Genomic DNA, 20,598 nt, shown 5'->3' on the forward strand with positions numbered 1-20,598 from the left:
TAAAGATTATACTATGTTCATTCAGCAGTGACCAGCCTCATGAGCCTGCATGAGCAACCTCATAGTCAATGGGTATTCTAAGACAGGTGAGGAGATTCAGAGCACCAAAATACCCATAGAGGGCTACATAAGGAATATCTGAAGATAAACTATTTTACAGGACAGGAGGAATTCCTCTAGGGGCAGATAAATATCCCAGCTTTAAAGAAAAAAAAAGAGAGAGAGAGAAAGGCTGGATAGTAAACCAAAGTATTAAAGACAAGATCATCCCCCGCTGCTAGTCAAGTGTTCCAGACAGTGTAAGAGAAATGATAATATAGGCTATCTTATTTATATCAACATTACCCCACAGAGAAGGGGTTAGTATATATGAGAGCAATAAAATGACAAGAGATGATCAAAGTCCAGTAACTGAGAACACTGTAAATACCAAAGATGTGGAGGCTGGACAACTCCTCAGGCCATTTGACAGCCAGCAAAGGAAAGAACAGAAGCTTTGAGGACAACCTTGGGTTTGAGCCCCACATCACAACATATTAGCTATGTAATACCAGGCAAGATATTTAACTTCTCTGAGTGTCAGCTAAAAGATGGAGATCCAACCATCAAATGCTCTAAGTTGATATAAAGATTAAATCATAATATATTCACATCAACCATGTGGGTTTTTTCTAGCCTTATTTAATATAATTAACATATCACATTGTGTAAGGTGTACAACACAGTGATTTGATACACATATATATTTCAAAATGATTACCACAATAAGGTTAGTTAACACATCCAACACCTCATACAATTATAACTTTTTTTATGGTGAGAACATTTAAGATTTAACTCTTAGCAACTTTCAAGTATACAATACTTGAAACTAGTAACTTGCTAACTATAATCACCATGCTATAATCACCAAAACATATCAGATTCCCAGAACTTTTTCATCTTAAAACTAAAAGTCTATACTCTTTGACCAACATCTCCCCTTTCCTGGTTGTTTTTATAAAGCAATTATTACCATTATTGCCATTGTTGTTATTCAGTGACCTTGATCATCACAGGCAACCAGATGGGAAACATCCTAGCAATATACTTAAGATTAGTGTCAAGTCTCCATCTCCCAAGGCTGTTTCCACTTTCCTGACTTCAAAATATCCTCAAGATTTGCCATCATAAGAGAGAGTAGTTCACTTCTTGGCAAGGTGTAAACTACTCCCCTCCAGATCTCCATGAAAATGACCAGCAATAAAGATTGAGGAAAAACTCTGAATCAACCTTCAACAGTAGGATCAGCCATACAAAAGAAATTCCAAGGAATTTCAACGATGTAAAATACCGTAGAAATTAGACTGAGGGTGGTCACTACTTGATTTGTGAATCTCCAGCATGTAACAGGGAAACCAGCAGAGCCCTCTGTGGGCCTGGAGGTGAGGATCAGCCCTGTGGCTCCCATTAGGAAGTGTTCTGGGTTTCAGGGGCAGCAGGACAGGGAGTTGGCATGGAAGGGCTTACCAGTCACTCACACAGAGTGGACAGCCAGTCTGCCAAAGAATGGGGAGATTGTAGCTGTGAGCCCTGAGAGCTATTCCAAATAAGGATTGGAAGCTCTTTAGCAAAACACATTCCTGGCTAGGCCTGCCTCTAATTTTGACTCTCACCTCTAGGGGCCCAACTACCCCCAAGCTGTCTGGACTCTCAACTGGCAAAGTAAAATGAGGGTAAATTTAAGAATTTTTTTATTTTCTCCCTTCATTTGGGGCTTGAAGATTCTACCGGGAATTGACATGACTCTATAATAGGACCCATGTCAATTCTCAAAACCTAAGAGGAAAACAACAAAAAGTAAAAAATGACTAGGCAAAATCTAAGACTAATAGAAATAAGAACCAGATGATCTTGTCCACCTGTAATAGGGCTTCCATAAGAAATAAACAAACTCAAGCAGCTTTAATCAAATAAGTTTTCCTAGACTGAAGAAAAATCTTTATAAGCAGATGAAAAGGGATCAGATAAAACCAGAAAAAAAAATACATAAAAACATCGATTATATGCTGTTGTAATTTTTTATTTCAAAGAATAGAGAAAAGAACTTGCAAATCTTAGAAAATAAAATATACGACTTACAAAGTAACAGAAATGTAAGTTGGCCATAGAATTCTACCATGCCAGATACCAGAAAGCCATTTAACAGTAATACCATTTTTTGAGAATAATGTGGTGTAATTTAAAATATCTATGCCTAGATCTATATTTAGTAGAAATGCCAACAAATATATTCTCAGGTGTGGACAAGTTCAAAACTTCATCATTAATATGATTTTCCAAAAAACAAAAACAAAAAACTTGAAGGCATATTCTAGGATAGTGATCTTTCAAGGGTGGGAGTAGATTCCTGGGTCTCCCATTAAATGGACTATGGATTCGTGACCTAGTATTAACTAAGCCCGTCTTTACAAAATAGGCAAGTAGTTTCAAACGATATTTTTAAAAGTGGCAGATGAAATATAATGCTAATTATGCAAGGTCAAGTAAATAAAAATGACTGTCACTTCTTTTCCTAAGAGAAGCTCCTATTCCTAGTAGAAGGGCTTCCTACGTCACTTTCATGAACTAAAAACCAATTATAATGAGTCAAAAACAATTGAAATGATCAAGAACATCATATAGAGTATTGCTTTGAATCCACGATTATTAACGATTCCCACTCCTGGGAAAGCGCAATATCGGGGTAAGCAAGTCTAGAAGAGCTTCATACCATCCTGGAATCTGGCAGCCAGGGCCCTAGGCCAAAGCAGGAGCGAGGCACTCAGGGAATGCATCACCTGGAATCCCACTCAACACTTCAGATCAGAGCACTGACAACCATCTCCCCTAGAAAGTCCCAGGCTCAGGGCCACAAGGAGCAGAAAACCAACAGTGTGGGGCTCCATCCTCACGTAGTCACCAGTAGTACCACATACACACAGGCACAACCACGTGTGAAGGTCTGCCCTGAGAGAAGGCTGTGAACAGAGGCAAACGCATAACCCAGCGGCTTCAACAAATCCAGAGAAGAAACAATACAGAACTAAGTACGGTTAGGATGCATACGACGTACTAGAAATTCATACCTACTCCCGTTTCTCTGGCTTATGCGATGAGCGAAAGATTCTATCAACACCCTGGCAAGACATAAAGGAAACCTAGAACACGGTCCCTGTGTTTATGGAGAACACCCAGCTGGCATTCACCTCTCTTTATTCAAGAACAACTAAACAGAAAAAATACATATATCAACAAAAAGAGTGAGCATTAAAGAACGCAGAGAATACAGCACTCAAAATGCAGAGAAAGGACTCACTTTTGAAAATAAAATGTACTAACGGCAACAGAAGTAAACTTTAGGGAATGTCTACTTTGTGTTCCATAAAATTCAGGAAAACATGGATCTGTGAAACAAAGATGAAAGCTGAAATCATGATGTAATAAAAGGCAAATATACTGAGTCAGGAAAAGAAATTAAAAAAGAAAAAACATGACAATAGAAAGACTATCTGAACTTTAAAAAAAAAAAAAAGTAAATGGTGACCAACTTTTTAGACACCTAGCTCCTATTTGGACTAACACCCATCAGATATAATCCATACCTGTCCCTCTCCACATAGTTGCTGGCTTTATGCTTTCTGCAGCTGCCACACAAGCCCTAGAAGAATCCAGTCCTTATTGTCAAGTATCGTTGAGCTCGAAGAGAGCGTTCAGGTGGGTGTTCCTCCGTTGGTCCCTCAGTCCACCCTCTCCTCTTTATCCCTCCTGGAACATGATGCCCTGTCCTTCCCTACCTACCACCTACCTCTTGGTGAAATTGCTGCTTCGTGAATGGAAGAGTTTCAAATGAGCGCTTTCATCACTGCCATCAACTAGACTCAAAAATTTAAAAAATTTCCTGAAGTTTCTGGGAATAAGGAGGCATCCTTCCCTATTTTCCATCACAGTACAGGTTTTCCCTAGATCTGAATCCATCTTAAGAAGCGTTGTCTGAAAATAGCCATATTATAAAGTATCTCATAGACATGTTATAAAGCATTTTTGTTAACCTTGGAGAACACTAGCTAAAGCAGGAAGGCTCAGATGCCTTCCTTTGGTCTCCTCCTGAAATCTGTCTGGATGTTTTTCCGTATGGGTTCATTTCACCCAAAAGCCTATGTCCCCAAGGACAGATCCCATGGTAAGTTGTACTCGTATAACGAGCTATTTAATACTATTCATATGTAATTTTGGTTCAGCCACCTAAAGAAAGGGAGGGAGGGAGGGAGAAAGTTGAAGGAGGGAAAAGGGAAATATACAACAATAACAATAATAAAGTCTCTCTTCTGAGTGAATGTTCATAGTTTCCAGCACTCCATCCATTTCTGTCACCGTGGCTGCCAGATGATAGTTCCAATATAGAAGTGCAACACCATTTTAGGAATAGCTTATGCTTTCAAGCTTTGGCAACATGCCTTTCTGTTAGGATAGTGTATAATGTCGTTCTGGATGAGCCACAGCAGCTTTACGTGAGTCTTCTATTTCTCCCCAGAAACTCTGTTTTCTACGGCTTCCCAGCTACAAGGCATATGATGAAATGCTGTGTTTCTTCAGTTTTCTGTGCCTTCAAGCCCAGGGCAAGTCCTGGATGCTGAGTTACCTTGAGACTATGCCATTATTTGAAATGCATAAAAGCGTCAGAAGAGAGGAACTAAGGAAGGAAATGCCGAATGCTGTATTTTGGAATTTGAAAGAATGTTGGAGTAGAAAAGAGGTCTTCTTTTTTTCCCCCACAAAGATAATTCTAGAGCCAGTGGGGTTGATTTTATTAGGAAATAACTTTTTCTTTTTTAAGTAGGCTCCACACCCGGCGTGGAGCCCAGCGCCGGGCTTGATTTCACAACCCTGAGACATTGACCTGAGCTGAGATCAAGAGCCGGATGCTTAACCAGACTGAGACACCAGGGTGCCCCAGGAAATAACTTTTTGACTCAACTTCATAATCCAGAAAACTGCCCTACAATGGATGAAGCATTATTCCCCATCCAAGTGAGATCCCGAAAACCCTACAATACTATGCCTTGAAAGCATACACGTGCATTGAGCTTTAGACACAACTACAATGAAATCATCAGAAAAGCCTACTGAACAAAAATAAACTGGACTAAAAAGCCAGGAAACATGTTGTCATTTATCTGTCCTTTCTGCCCAAGGCCATTCCCTCTGAGAACGGTTAGTAGCTCCTAAAACACCAGGGTGGCCGATGTTGGTTGTTATCTCAGACAGGCTTTGTTTAGCTTGAAAGAACGGATCTTTTAAAACACTTCCTGTACATGTCCCAGTGAATCATGAGTCCTACAAACTCTTTTGAATAAAAATCTCAATGTTTCAGTTCATCACATCCGTGTATTTGTAAGGCAAAGGCGTCTCTGTGTGCTTTTCACACACCTGTTTCCTCCATGTCACTCCCATCCCCTGCCACTTACCTAAATGCCATAAAAAGCAAATTAAAACAATTCCTCCAAATGGGATACACTAAGTGACCTTCAGGCTTATGGTTTAGTGCCCTCTGAGTGTTTTTCTGGCGATTTGTTTTTATAATTAATTAAGATGGCTGCGCTTGAAACACTCATTCACAATTTGCTGGGTGCTTTCTGAGTGTGGGCACTGTGACAGGCTCTAACTATCCAGAGAGAGAAAATGCAGTGCTTTCCCTTAATTAGGGAAGATGAAGGCTAATCTGCAGCCACTGCAAGGCACAGCAAGCATGACGGTCGAGGTGACAAGGGTGCTAAGAAAGCAAGAGGAGAGGAATGTACAAAACACAAGGCCCTCCCTCGAGGAGGTGACATCAGAGCCACCAGAGGCCACATAGGTATCAGCCAGGCAAGCAAGATTGGATTAAAAAAAATGGCAAACTCTGGACCGAGGGAGCAGCCAGAAGACTGTGATCCATTCAGGGAATTCCATGGGTAGCTGGAGCTTATAGGTATATGAAGAGATAAAACTTTAGGAGAAGGCAGAAGGGAACCAGACCCTGGTGGGCTTATGCCAAGCTGAAGAAATTTAATTTTTTCCTGGAGATAATGGGGATCCCCTGGAGAATTTTTAAATTGAGTGGGGGAATGGTATGATAAGATCTGCATTTTATTTATTTATTTTTAAAGATTTTATTTACTTATTTGACATAGAGAGACACAGAGAGAGAGGGAACACGAGCAGGAGGAGTGGAAGAGGGAGAAGCAGGCTTCCCACAGAGCAGGGAGCCCGATGTGGGGCTCGATCCCAGGACCCTGGGACCATGACCTGAGCCGAAGGCAGACACTTAACGACTGAGCCACCCAGGCGCCCCAAGATCTGCATTTTAAAAGATCAATCTAGCTGCAGAGTAGAGGAGTGCAGGTACTTAATAAGTGGGAAAATTCTATACATTTTTGTTATAATGAGGCTTGTTTTGTAGCCTGAACAGTGCAGTATGAATATAATCTCTCATGTGACAGCACCGTGGTAGGGTGTTGCATGAGTCTGGTGGTAGTATGGATTATTGCTTTTAATAATTTCTGAAAAAGGACTTGTTTTAGGCATGTGGTTTCCTGATTTAGTGACCTCCAAACCAAAAGCAAGAAGTCCATCAAAATGATGGCTGGCAAGAATAGTCTAGTTCTGTAACTTTTACCTTTTGCTAATCTCCTAAATAAAAGACAATTTTGTTTTTATGGTTCCCAGTTACACTTGCTTAGGCTTTCAAATAGATTTAAATAGATTATTGAGCTCTAACTACCCTTTCACTTAAGAAAAAAAGCCAGGTGCCTAAGTGCATATCTATATTTTTACATACCTCTCTATATGAGTTATTAACTAGTAAAAAAAATAATGTTATAGAAGACTTTAAATAACATCATTAACAAAATTGACCTAATTGAACATGTACTGAATGCTACACCCAGTTGCAGAGTACAATATTCTCTTCAAGTGCACATGTAACAGTTCTCAAAACCGACCGTTCACTGGATCATAGAGAAAATCTCAGCAAACTTCAAATAACTGAAATCAGATAATATTCTTTAACAACAGTGGAACTCAGGCTGAAATCAATTACAGAAAAGTGATCTAAAATATTCTAAATGTTTGGTGGCACCTGGGTGGCTCAGTCAGTTAAACATCTCAAGGTCCTGGGATTAAGCCCCATGTGTAGGGCTCCCTGCTCAGCAGGGAGTCTGCTTCTCCCTCTGCCCCTCTCTCTGTCCCGCCCCCACCCCACTCGTGCTCTCTCTCGAGTAAATAAGGTCTTTAAAAAGAAAGAGAGAAAGAAAGAAAGAAAGAATTCTAAATGTTTGAAAATTTGGGAATACACTTCTAAACAACCATGGGTCAAAGATTAAATGAGAAAATAATTCTAAATGTTAATGAAAATATGATACATCAAAACTTGTGGCATACAGGTAAAGCAGTGCTAAGAGGGAAATATACAGACTTAACTAAATATATTAGAAAAGGAGAAAATCTGAAAATAAGTGATTTCATTATTCATCTCAAGAAATTAGGAAAATAATAAATTAATCCATCTCAAGAAACAGAAAACAAGTTAATCCAAAAAAAGTAAATGATAGCAAAAAATAAACACAGTAAACAAAACTTCATTAAGTAGAAAACAAACTTACACTTAGAAAACCAACAAAGCCAAAATAACAACAACAAAACAACAACAAAAATTGGAGTGCCTGTGTGGCTCGGTCATTTAGGTGTCTGCCTTTGGCATATGTCATCTCATGGTCCTGGGATCCAGAGAGCCCTGAGCTCCCTGCTCAGCGGGAAGTCTGCTTCTCCTCCTCTGCCCCTCCCCCCTTCTTGTGCGCTCTCTCCCTCTCTTAAATAAATAAATAAATAATTTTTTTTTTAAGATTTTATTTATTTGACAGAGAGACACATGGTGAAAGAGGGAACACAAGCAGAGGGAGTGGGAGAGGGAGAAGCAGGCTTCCCGCCAAGCAGGGAGCCCGACGCGGGGCTCGATTCCAGGACGCTGGAATCATGACCCGAGCCAAAGGCAGACACCTAACGACTGAGCCAAAATCTTCAAAAAAAAATCAACAAATGGGCGCCTGGGTGGCTCAGTTGGTTAAGCGACTGCCTTCGGCTCAGGTCATGATTCTGGAGTCCCGGGATCGAGTCCCACATCGGGCTCCCTGCTCGGCAGCGAGTCTGCTTCTCCCTCTGACCCTCCTCCCTCTCATGCTCTCTATCTCATTCTCTCTCTCAAATAAATAAATAAAATCTTTAAAAAAAAAAAAAAAAAAATCAACAAAGCCAAAAGCTAGGTAAATAGAGAAACCTTAATTGAATATTCAATAATCCAAATAATTGAGAAGCTTAATGAAATGGATAAGTCAAACAAGACTTGATCAAGACAAAAAAAAGAGGCACAAATAACCAAATATCAAGAATAAAAGAGAGAATATTACTACAGATCCTATAGACATTTTAAAAAGTACTAAAAAATATAAATACATTTGTGCAGATACATTTAAAAATTTAGATGAAACTTTAAAATCCATGAAAACTTATCAAAACAGACATAAGAAAAAAGATACAACATACAGACTTCTGTATCTAGTGAAGAAACTGAATGCACAGTTTAATATTTTACCACAAGGAAAACTCCAGTGCTAAATCACTTTATCAGTGAATTCATCTAAACCATTCAAAGAAGAACTAACACAATCTCCCAGAGAAAAGCAAAAGAGGAAACATTTTCCAACTCATACTCTTGCTTCCAAAACCAAACGAGAATGTTATAAGAAAAGAATTACAGACCAGTCTCTCATAAACATAGATGCAAAAATCCTAAACAAAATTTTAGCAAATTAAATCCAGAGATAAATAAAATGGAAAGCAAACACCAAGCACGCTTTGCAAGAATGCAAGGTTGCTTTAATATTTTAAATCAATGAATAAATATTATTCATTATTTTAACAGGAATGAAAGAAAAAATTATATGATACAATCTTCATAACAGATTTAGAAAAAGTGTTTGAGGAAACACCTATTCATGATAAATATCTTCCCAAAGAAGGAGCAAAAGTGAATGTCCTAAATCTGATACTAGTCTTTAAAACAAAAATGTTACAGAAAACATCATCATACATAATACTGAAATATGGTAAGCTTTCCTGTTGAGCTAGCTCATATGCGGACATCTATTACCACTACTTCCCTTCAAGCCTGTATGGGAAGTTCTCACCAGCTCAAGAAGGAAAAGACAAGAAATAAAAGGTATACAGACTGGAAAGGAAAAAATAAAACTGTTACTATAGATAAAATCATACACAGACAAGATATCTAAAATAATTTGCAAAGAAAGTATTATAATTAAAAGGTGAATTTAGCAAGGTCCCTGGATAAACAGCAATAAACAATTAGAAAACAGTACTACTACAAAATCATCAAAATAAAAAGTATACAGAAATAAATCTTATAAAAGACAAAAAAGAACTCTATGGAGAAAAACTGTAAGATATTATTAAGTGGTATCTAAATGGCCTAAATAAATTAAAGAATAATTCATGTTCATAAATTTAAACCTCAGTATTTAAGAAATATGAATTCTGCCTAAATTCATCTATAGACTCAGTGCAATCCCAAACAAAATCTCCATAGGTCATTGATGGAAACTGACAGGCTGATTCTAAAATTTATTTGGAAATGCAACCAAATACACCCAATACGGTTTTGAATAAAAAAGAACAAAGCTGGAGAACGTATACTCCCAAATACCAAGACTTATTACAAAGCTTTGAATTCCCAGCCTGTGTGCCTCTCCCACCTCACTATCCCAGCCTTCTCCTCTCAACATCCAGCTGGTATGTGTAAGGATGTGCACCTGTCCTTTTATATTAATATAAGCACAACATAAGTAGGCAAGGGAATCTGCCACAAGAATAATTAAAGCAGCTAAATATAAACTGCTTTTGAATTATCCTCTTCTACATGTGATTGTTCTGGTCCATCAGCAGGGGCCCATTCTTTGGATGCCCACATTCTCTTGGTTGCTGTGGATGTTCTGATGAATATTTGCATTCCTTTTGTTTTCATGAAGCTACACCATGAAACATACCTGCATATTCAGTCTTCTCCTACTGTCTGTTCTACAAAGCAAATCTCCTTTCAGGATGCATGTTTGTGGGTGAGAGTGAGTGAGAGTGTGTGCACACACATGCCAGCTCACTGACAGTCAACACTAGACAGAAAGCGCTGTTCAGTTCAAGAGAAGCCTTCTATTTTGATGGTATTCCAGGATTCAAGTAACCCAGGGTTCAAGTTTCAATTCCTTTTGATTTTACAATATTGACCGTGTTCCTGCAGAGTTCTCGTAGTAATATAATGCAGTGATTTGGAAAGTGGTCCCCTCTAGTCTTTCTTGGTCTTCTACAGAAATATTTCTTCAAAACCAGTTTATCTCTCACTTGTTTTTACTGTCACTCAACTCGCACATTCTGTTAAAAGGAGATAGTGCAAAAAAAAAAAAAAAAAAAAGCAAGATGCACAATTATGCTAGGAAAATCTTTATTCCTGAAGGAAAACACTGCCTCTCTAAAGTATGACTCTAGGTGGGCAGAGCTTATGAGGAAAGGATGCTAATGTACGAACCCACTTTATTGGCCAGCTTTCTTCAGGAAAAAGAAATACAAAGAATGAAGAAGAAAACCCAGAGCATCATTCAGAATCCACCACAGGCCATGCTGGGGACTGTACAGGGAGAAGATGAAATCCTGCCAGGCTGCCAAGAGGTAAGTTCTAGAAGCCATTTTTCATTTGCAGCTATTCATGTGCAAAGAATCACCATCACTTCTCTCTGCGGATAAACATGCCACTTAAAAACATCTGTTATGATAGACCAAAGAAATGAGAACTAAAAACGTCTTTGAATGGTGGTAATGAGAAAAGGAAAATGAGCAAACATATGAGGAAAGTCTGCAGGAAGATTTAGGCAGGTTGAACCATGCACAGACACGTTTCTCTACATCTTAAGAGTCAGCCCAGCCCCATGGCTCCCTCGTTTTCCTTCCTTGAAATCAGTTCCTTATTCAGTCTGAATTGGTAGGTGTTGGTAAGATTATCTAGAGAAGCTAAAGCTCACTCACCCAGCAAAATCACAGAAATTCTACCATACTAGAAACACAGTATATTTTAATAAGATAAATATTTAATAAGATAAATAAGATTAATAAGAAACATAGTATATTTTAATAAGATAAATAAGATTACCTTTTCCCCCCATTTTGGTTTTCTTTTCTTTTATAACAGAAATAAATAAATAAAATTAATAAATAAATAAAATTAAGTCTACAAAGAATGGCTAACAAGATGCTGAGTTAGCCCAGCTCCTTTCCTTGAGATTAATTCCAGAAGAATTGTAGAAATAAAAAATGATAAAAAAAAAAAAACATACACATACACACAAAAGAAATAAAAATAAAAATAAAAAAACCTCAAAGAAAACTGTGAGACACTCCCAAGGTGAGTCAAAGGTGCTTTGTGTGAGGACAGTGCAGTGCATGTCCTTGGGCTAGGACAGGAGGCAGCCCCCCCAGGCCGGGGGAGGAAATGATAGTAAAGGAAGTGTTATAATCTCCAACTGTTCCCTCCCTTCCACTGTCTCTGAATCCACAGTGGCCACCCCCGTGCGTCTGGTGACTCAGAACTCTAAAGGTCAAGATATTCAGGAAAGTTTAATCAGGGTTGTTTGTCCCACCTCGTGGCTCCACCAAGTTGGACATAGGTTCCAAGATGGCCACAGAAGGAAAGAGAATGTGGAAGGACATATGTGGGAGGGTTTTATGAACCAGCCTCGAATTGGAACGCATCACCGCTGGTCACTCCCCATTGTTTAGAAATCAGTCTCATGGCCACACCTTTCCAAGAGAGAAGCTGGAGGATATAGTCTGACTCTGTGGGGGGTGAAGGAGCTGGTTTGCTGGAGAGCCAGCCAACCTTGGCCACAGCTAGAACATGGAATCCTGTCATCTATATTTGTTTTTCCTTTTAACTCTTTTCTTTCTACCTTGTTGAGAGGATCAAATGGGATACTGTATATTAAAGTGGCTTAATAACTTTATAATCCTACTAAACTGAGAAACATAATCACACTGATTATGAGATAACTTCCCAAACTTTCTGATAAAAGTGAGATCGTTCTCAAGAAAATTATCCTGAGTGAAAAAAGGCAATCCCAAAGGTTACATACTAGAGGATTCCATTTGTATCGTGTTTTTGAAATGACAGGGTTGTGAAATGAAGGACAGGTTAGTGGTTGCCAGGAGTGGGAGGGGGAAGATGGGGTGACAAAGATGGGAACATAAAAGGGAGCTTGTGATGACAGCACTATCCTGGATCCTGACTGTGGTAAAGATACACAGACCTATACGTGTAATAAAGTTGCACAGAACTAAACAGATGTGCACACACAAGTACAATAAAAATGGGGGATCAAGGAAGATACACAGATGGTGCTCATGTCAATATCCTGGTTGTACCAGTTTTACAAGATGTTTCCACAGGGGGCACTGGGTAAAAAGTATGTGGGAATCTCTCCATATTATTTCTCTTAATAATCTGAATCTATCTCAAAAGAAAAAGTTTAATTTAGAAAAAGGGATACAGCCCTCCAGCTCAATGGAATACTGGTGATAATAAGCTGGACTTACGTTGTCCTTACACCGGCTGGTTTTATAGGGGTCTCTCTGTTCATGTGGCCTGTTTAGTATCTACCTCCCAGATCCTTCTGCTTGGTTTCAGCAGAGGAAGGGAAAATGTTCACGGGTGAGCTATTAACAGTCTGATGACCTCAGACAGGATCCAACAAGGGCTTACAACCAGTGGTGTTCAGAGCATGGGAAGAACCAGGGAAAAGACTCAACGCGATTTCATGCTGGAGATTCTCAGGATCAGCTGAAGAAATGGAGATGTTAGCAGAAGAAGAACCCCAGTGACTTTCCTCAAGGGTCCCATGTTCCGCATTTCCTGGCCACGATTCCTGAGGAGCTCTGAGGTACGAGGCACCTTCCCTCCTTGCATTTCTGTTCTCCCTCTCCAGTTCATCCTCAGAAGTCTGTTCCATTTTGAGGGTGATTTCACTAAGGCAGGCTGATCAGGAAGAGTTTGTGAAGAAGGAAATTCAGAGCTAGGCATGGGGCTGATGGAGTGAGGGTAAGTACGCAGGGGTGTGAAAAGAACCTGTCACAGAGATTGTGTTGTATTGTACCGTTCTTTCCAATCAAACAGGAAGCCAATTTGCATATTATTAACATTTGAAGTCTGTTTTCCACCTAATTACCATTCAATTTCCTGCCAACCCTTAATCATTCTGTAATAGCTTTGGGGTGGGGTGCAGGTAGGGATCTGGACCTGTAGTGCATTATCATTCATTGTCTGTCTGCTCTAGCACGTTCTAATAACTGAATGTGTCAAAAGCCACAAGATGCTCCATTCTTTTGTTATATATTAATACCAAAAAAAAGCGTTGAGGAGACTTTTATTCAGGTGTTATCATCTCCCTCACCAGCATGACCTCCCTGGTTTTGTACTTGAGGGCTGAGATCTGTTCCACTTTCTCTTCTATTAGAATCGCGCCCCACCTTCTCTGTGGTTAGAAACACAAGCTTACTAGAGCTCAGGTAGCTAAACAAGGTAAATGTTAATATGGGACCCAACTGCCATAACTATTTACGAACACAGCTCATCCTCTGTTAGCTATTTTCTGTCAGAATTTACAAGGAGAGTTGATTTACAAAGGAATTAGCAGTAATCATAGAAAATACTGGTGGATCAATAGGGATAAAGCACTCTGCTTACCCCAAGTAAATTATTCCTCAGTGTTCATGGTGGTGATTTTTACGGTTTAAAAATATTGTCCAGTGCCTTGGATTTCTCCCCTCACAAGCAGTGTGAGCCTCCATGGCACCAGGACTTCCTCATGTCACATTTTGAAAACCTTCTAAAACTCAGTACATACTCTCTAAGATTTTTTTAATGACGCTTGAACTTCTGTGGTGTTGTAATATGTTTTATGATTGAATATGAAAGGAAGAACTTTATTCAGAAGAGCTTTGTTGAGCTTCAGACTCTGGCTCGGACTAGAAAGAGGAGGAAACAGTCCCGTTCGATGATTCTCTGTCAAAGGAAACAAAGACACCGAGGGAATCACAAAACGTTCAATACTCCATCCTGACTTTGGAAGAGTAAGTGAGATCCGTCAAGTCTCAAGGAAGTGATGCAGTCACACCTACGCTATTGAGGGTTTCTGGAGAGGAGTCGTCTTTTCTTCCAAGGGACTGCAAACCCGCACAACTGGGGTTTGGGGATGTCCCTGACCTGGGAGAGCAGCCGAGGGGACACCTGCTCTGTCCATAGGACCAAAGGCCAGCCAGACCTGATGACAGGTCTCCCTGCGGAACCTGAGAAGCAGCTAGGCTCGGTCCAGTGCTAGTGTGAACTAAGAACAACATGAGCATCTCTGCTACAGTAGGGGACTGCTCTTTAAAATTGAGAGTCACACATATGGCTCAGGGAACAGCCACTTCTGTGTGTGCTTCGGCTCTAGGCTATTTACCATCGCTTGCTGCAGACCAGGTGAGGATTCCTGCTTCCCCTTTTCTCCTAGCCCTTACATTCTCACGTTTCCCTCCACAAAGATGCCATCAGATCAGAACTGAAAAGCTAAAACCTGTGGCCTAAGTGACCTACTGCTTTAGACTTCCCTCCCCTAAAACCCTAGTTCCCCCTCGCGCAGGGAATTCTACCACCTGAATTCACTGGTATATCACAAAAAAGACGGTGTCGTGTTTTCGTGTCCCCCCTCCCCAACCCCACCAACTGCTGCCAACAGCCATTCCCACCATGACAAGTCCCCAGGAAGTGGTGGAAAGAAGAGCCTAGGACATGGGTCGTGTGCTTGGCCAAAATCTTGAGGTGGAAGGCTGTTGGACGACAGATCAGGGGGACACGGAGAGCTGAGTAATTTAGCCTTTTGTGGACTCAGCCAGGGAATGACCCCTGTGGTGACTCCCAGGCCATTCTCACACCAACCCGGCACAGTGACGTCACATTACAAGCAGCTACTGGATGATAGTTAGAGAGCGAGCCCTCAGTTCAGATCACTCAAGTCTCCCTTGGCTCCTGGCGGGAAGGAGGGAGGTGAGAGGGGTCCCCTGTGCCCTGCAGAAGGACACGGACAGCTGACAGAGCTGACTGGTAGGACTACCAGGAGTGCTGCCATGGGTGAGGGCCACAGGACCCAAGTGGGAGTTACAGCCAGGCCTCAACAGATGACAGCGCCACCGGAGTGGAGCAGGGCTGAAAGGGTGGGGAGAACTAGAGGCCTTAGCTAGAGGTGCCACTAAGCCTTGCAGTGACCAAGTAGACAAGAGAGATAAGGGGTGCCAGAGAAACAAGGCAAAAACATAAGGCCCCATGCTGTCCTGGGGAGCAATAGGGAGAAAGAGAAATATGGAAATCTGAAAGCCTCAGTATTTAAATATTTTTAAACATGAGTTACCTAAAAGCACCATCTAAATTATTAGATTGGGTGGAGTTTCATAAAGTGTATTATAGGTTCTCTCTTTCCACCTTCACCAAACTCTCTCTCTCTCTCTCTCTCTCACACACACACACACACACACACACACACACACACACACACCCATTCCAGACCCAGACCCAGCAGAGTAGAAAGCTTATGCAGCAGATCAGATCATACATAGGAAGTAAAGAAGCCACACTTTTTTTGCACACCTGGAGTATGCAGTGAGTAAATGACGGCCCTTCTACCCTCACTGTGCTGAGTAACTCCAATGCAAAACCACCACAATCTTCTTTGGCAAATCCTGTGCCAGAGATATAACCAAATATTGTTGGAGCACAAAGAAGAGGGAAATTACTCCTGGTAGAGGTGGGACAAGGCTCCCACAAGGTGTAGACATGAAAGCCAGATTCAACAGCTCAATGTCACAAGATTTCCGTGTGTCCTGATACATACCTGCAACTGTGCTGGACCCATGCTGGACCCAGGCATCTCGAGGGTACAGTTGGGAAGGGGAGGCAGGCACGAAGAGATAAATTCTATAAAATACATTAAGTCTTAAAACAGACTGCTTTGGGCATTATGGAAAAATTATAAGGTTTGAACTTGTCAACTTCAATTTCTAAAGAACACCAAGAAACCCAAAGTCGAAAGCAATCAGTGGCAAAGTTCACTGGACTCTCCAGCTCCTGCTTAGGAGAAAAGAGCACTCTAAAATAGGTATTCCGAGAAGAGGTCAGGGGAAGAGAAGGGGGAGGGGAGGAATATGAGATAATTTCCAAGTGATTTCCTGAATTTCTTCCCTTCAGATTTTGGGATATAATAACTTTGGTCCCACTTGAAAAGGCAGTAACCATGAGTCCAGTATACTATTTACATCTCCCCCAGCCATAAACAGTTCATCTGCCAGCCAGCAGCCCTGCTCCCCTTCCAGAGAAGGCAGAAGAACAATAAACATAAACGAGAGGAAGGAAGGAGACAGGCAAGTAGTGCCCACTTAAGATGACGCCCTACGGGCAGCAGTGGACACTGTCTCGAACAGATGAAGGCACAGGCAAGAAAACGTTAGGAAGACTTTTTTGACACTTTCTTCTGCTCCAAAAGGTGGTCTGTAAGAGGAGAAGGGATCCCAAAAGGACAGAACACGAGTTAAATAGGGCAATTCTTGTTATTTTCATTTCTCTACCCTACCTGAATCTCACAAGTAGAGGGCAGATGTGGGACAAGACCACCCCCGTACTTTGGAAAGTGACTCTCTGGTGGCTGTTTCAAAACAGGTTACGAATCTATGTATCCCTGGGGCAAAGCTATGGGGTCATTTCATAGGGATGAATGCAAAGGCAGAAAGATGTTAAATATCTATTAGGGATTCCCTCCAAAAGGCTGCCTGGGTGCCCAAGACGAGCCAAGATGTCCAGATGCTAGATGAGCAGGGATCTGGGCACCACTGCTGAGGCTTCTGCAGAGGGGTGGGAGATATCTGCTCCTACACCACGGAGGGGGGGGGGGGGGGAGAGTAAGACCTTCACAGAGAATGGACAAAAGTGGGGAAGGCCAGGGAAGATGGATCACCCAACTACTTGATTTTATTACCAGAAAGTTTCCTTATTCTTAGAGACTTCTTACTGGCTCTTGTGATCCACTTGGTAAGGATTTGTTCCTACTGTTGTCCAAGAATGAGAGCAGCTAACTGGACCTTGTTAAACATACGGTCCAGAATGCTTTCCTTCACATTTTTGTGATATATTTGCCTCCATGGCAGCAAGTCAACAGGCAGTGATAATGAGATAAGCAGGGAAGAAAGCATTTTGAAGAAGTAATAGCAATAGTACTATTACAGGAATAGTAAGATTGGTCATTGTATTGGTATTATTCTAAATTGATTCTAGTGCAATGATTCCCAAAGCCAACCCTGAATTCTAATTTCCTGGGAGCTTTTAAAAATATAGAAACCCAGGCCAGATTTTAGACCAAAGTATGAAATGACAAAATCATACTGATAATTCTGACCTTGCAGCATGGTGGTCACACTTTCAGACAAATAATCTGAATAATTAAATGGCCTTGTGCGGTTTGAATCATCTTGACCGGTGCTTTCTAAACTGTATTCCATAGAACACTTGGCCCACAGGATGTTAACAGGCATTGCTCACAAAAAGCCTTCTGGACGGAAATGCTGTGAAAATCCAGGTTAAACAAAGTTAAGCAAACTTTGTTTGGTGTTTGTCTTCTCAGATCTTTTTCCGTGGATGCAACACTCACTCAGACTCCCTGAGGTAAGGCTATTGTATAAAGTATTTCCCCCCGCTAGATTTGACAAAAAAGATTTTTGTTTTTCTTTTAAACCCCTCAGGGCTCAAAGGTTCTATTGTATAAGATTTGGGGAGCACTGCTCTGTGGCCACCCTGCTCTGCCAAGGGATCCAGAAAACTTGGGATGAAATAAAAATTATACAACAAGACAGTTTCCCTCCTCTTTACGCACTTAAAATTTTCTATCATATAGCAAGAGAAAAAGATGAGGAGCAAAAAACATGCAAGATCATGCATTCATGGAAACAAAGCGGTAAACCACAACATGCGACTGTCCCTGGAACCAGTTTTCTATTTTAAGAACATTTCATCCACCCCTTTCTAGTATTATGACATTATCACCTGATTTAACCAAAGATTTCATAAGTTAAATAAGAGGTGGTCTCAGATATTTTGATGTAGTTCATTTTTACCTCTGCATGATGGAAGAATAATTTTAAAAATTCTTTCCCTTTGTCTCTTACGACTTTTCTCTAGTATTTTTTCTTTTTCTCTCTGGACACTCCCGGACGACCAGCTGACATAATTTACAAGGACAAATGGGCATATCGTTATGACCACTAGTTCTCAGTGGCATGTACTATTCCACATTTGGAATTTTGCCCCTGAAATAAACACAGAACCACCACAACGTATTTGTTCTCCCTCATTCACACACTTTTGGTGAGAAGAATTTCTGGTCAAACCTACGAATAACCAATAATAAGCTGTTTACCCACCCACCCCCAGAACATTTTTGACACAAACTGAGTAATTTTTCTTGGGTTTTATTTAAATTTTTCCTAACATTCTTCTAAGCAACTCAGGGTTGGTTTTGTTTTATTTTGTGTTTACTATAACACATGTACAAATGTGAGATAAAAATAAAGTGTTCCCTAGTTTATGTTCTTTAAAAAATATCGGAGAAGATTTCAAATGAAGTAAGTATTTCACAAATGATAAACACACTTGTCATTGACCTTCCCTGTATAGTACCCCACTAGACTGTCTTAAATTTTACAAACTTTGTTCTATTTCAGAAAGAATACCTGGTCTTTGCAGAAAATTTATAAAATACCTATTAGAAAATAAGAGAAAATAAAAGTCACATCAAATTGTTCTACCTAGAGATAATAATTATTAATATTTTATCATATATCCATAGATAGATTTTTTTTAAGTGATGATTTTTTGGCCTTCTCTATACAAATTATTTGGTAGAATCCTTTTATACCTAATAGGCTATAAATCTCTTCCCATGTTACAAATGCTTTTCTCCAACATAATTTCAACAATAACATAGTTTGTCACTAAATATGTACCACAATTTATACAATCACTCTATTAATGGAGGACATTCAGGTTGTTTCTAATTTTTGCTATTATAAAATACATTTAAATGAAATTTTTGTGGCTGTATTTTTTATGCACTTTTTATTAGGATAAACTTTAGAAGTCCAATATCAGGATTAAAGGAAAAGAATATATCTAAACTTTTTAATGCTTATCGTTAAACTCTCCACCACAAAATGTACAGCAATCTTCTCTTTTTCACCAGCAGAACATGAGCATGCACACTTCTCCAGATCTTCACAAATACCTGGTAAGACTGTTTGAAAGGCAGTTGAAATACATTTGCATAGATATATATTTTGTCTCATTTTTTTTATTCCTTGGATTTTCAATGGAAATTTTAGAAGGGGGGAAATAAAGGGCTTGATATAAGATTATTATCTTTAACTGGAATGGCTCCCCTCCATCCCAATTAGATTTTAACTGAAGGAAGTTATTTATGTTTCTAATATAAACAGTAAAGAAGTCACGTTCGATCCTCCCTGCTTCTCTGCCTAGCAACTCAGAAGCTTTCCATCATTCATGCAGTCTAGCCTCTTGCCAGATTGCCCTTAGCATAGCATTGTTCATGGTTCCAGTCTTTACCAAGAGCACAGATGTCCCATTTATACCAATCAGTCCTGACTGTAGACAATAAAGCATCGAGAAGGCAACCGATATTGCAAGTCTCAGAAGATCCCTAAATGCCTAGTTATTAACAGAAGTATTAAAAAAAATTACAGATTTTATGTCTTGTGTGAGAAAGGTGTTGGGACCAAGAGAAGAAAAAGAGGGTGAAAGAAGAAAATGAGGAAAGAAAGGAAGGGGGCAAAGAAAGACAGATACGGGGGAGTAGGGAGTGATGAAAAAATGTGTAAACCCTTAGAAATGAGCATTCCTGTATTTCCCTCCACAAGTGACAGGAAGCAGGTTAATCTGTTACCTATTTCATTTTGCCCAAAGGCTTCCATTAGACCAAACTTGACTCTTAAAAGTGTACATCATTACTGTCTCATCCTCAGGCAGTGATTCTCAAGCAGGGGCGATTTTGTTGCCCACAGGAAAGTTAGCAATGTCTGGCGACATTCTGGTTATAACAAGAGTGTTACTGGCCTCTAGTCTATTAGTGGCCAGGGGTGCAGCTAACCGCATGATGCACAGGACAGCCTGCCACAACAAAGGGTTATTTGACTTGAAATGTGTGTCATGCCAAGAAACTTTGCTCCAAAGAAAACAAAAGAGTAGTTATCTGCATTTAGAGAGCTTATTGGAGAAAAGCAATGCCACTGGCTGTCTGTCTCTTCATTTAAAAAAATGCAATATAAAATAAGCTAAAGAACAACAAAAAATCTCTAGCAGACCATAGATACCTTCTACTTAATTGATTTTCTTGTTTA

The 20,598-nt window shown here is 40.1% G+C and overlaps 1 protein-coding gene across 1 annotated transcript in view; it reads right to left on the bottom strand.

Annotated features, from left to right (window-relative positions):
- The window catches only part of PDE1C (phosphodiesterase 1C), a 299,837-nt gene that overhangs the window by 108,798 nt on the left and 170,441 nt on the right, over positions 1–20,598 (bottom strand). The gene's annotated exons all lie outside the window — the stretch shown is intronic.

This window comes from Neomonachus schauinslandi, chromosome 12 (assembly GCF_002201575.2).
Source record: "Neomonachus schauinslandi chromosome 12, ASM220157v2, whole genome shotgun sequence".
Lineage (NCBI taxonomy): Eukaryota > Metazoa > Chordata > Mammalia > Carnivora > Phocidae > Neomonachus > Neomonachus schauinslandi.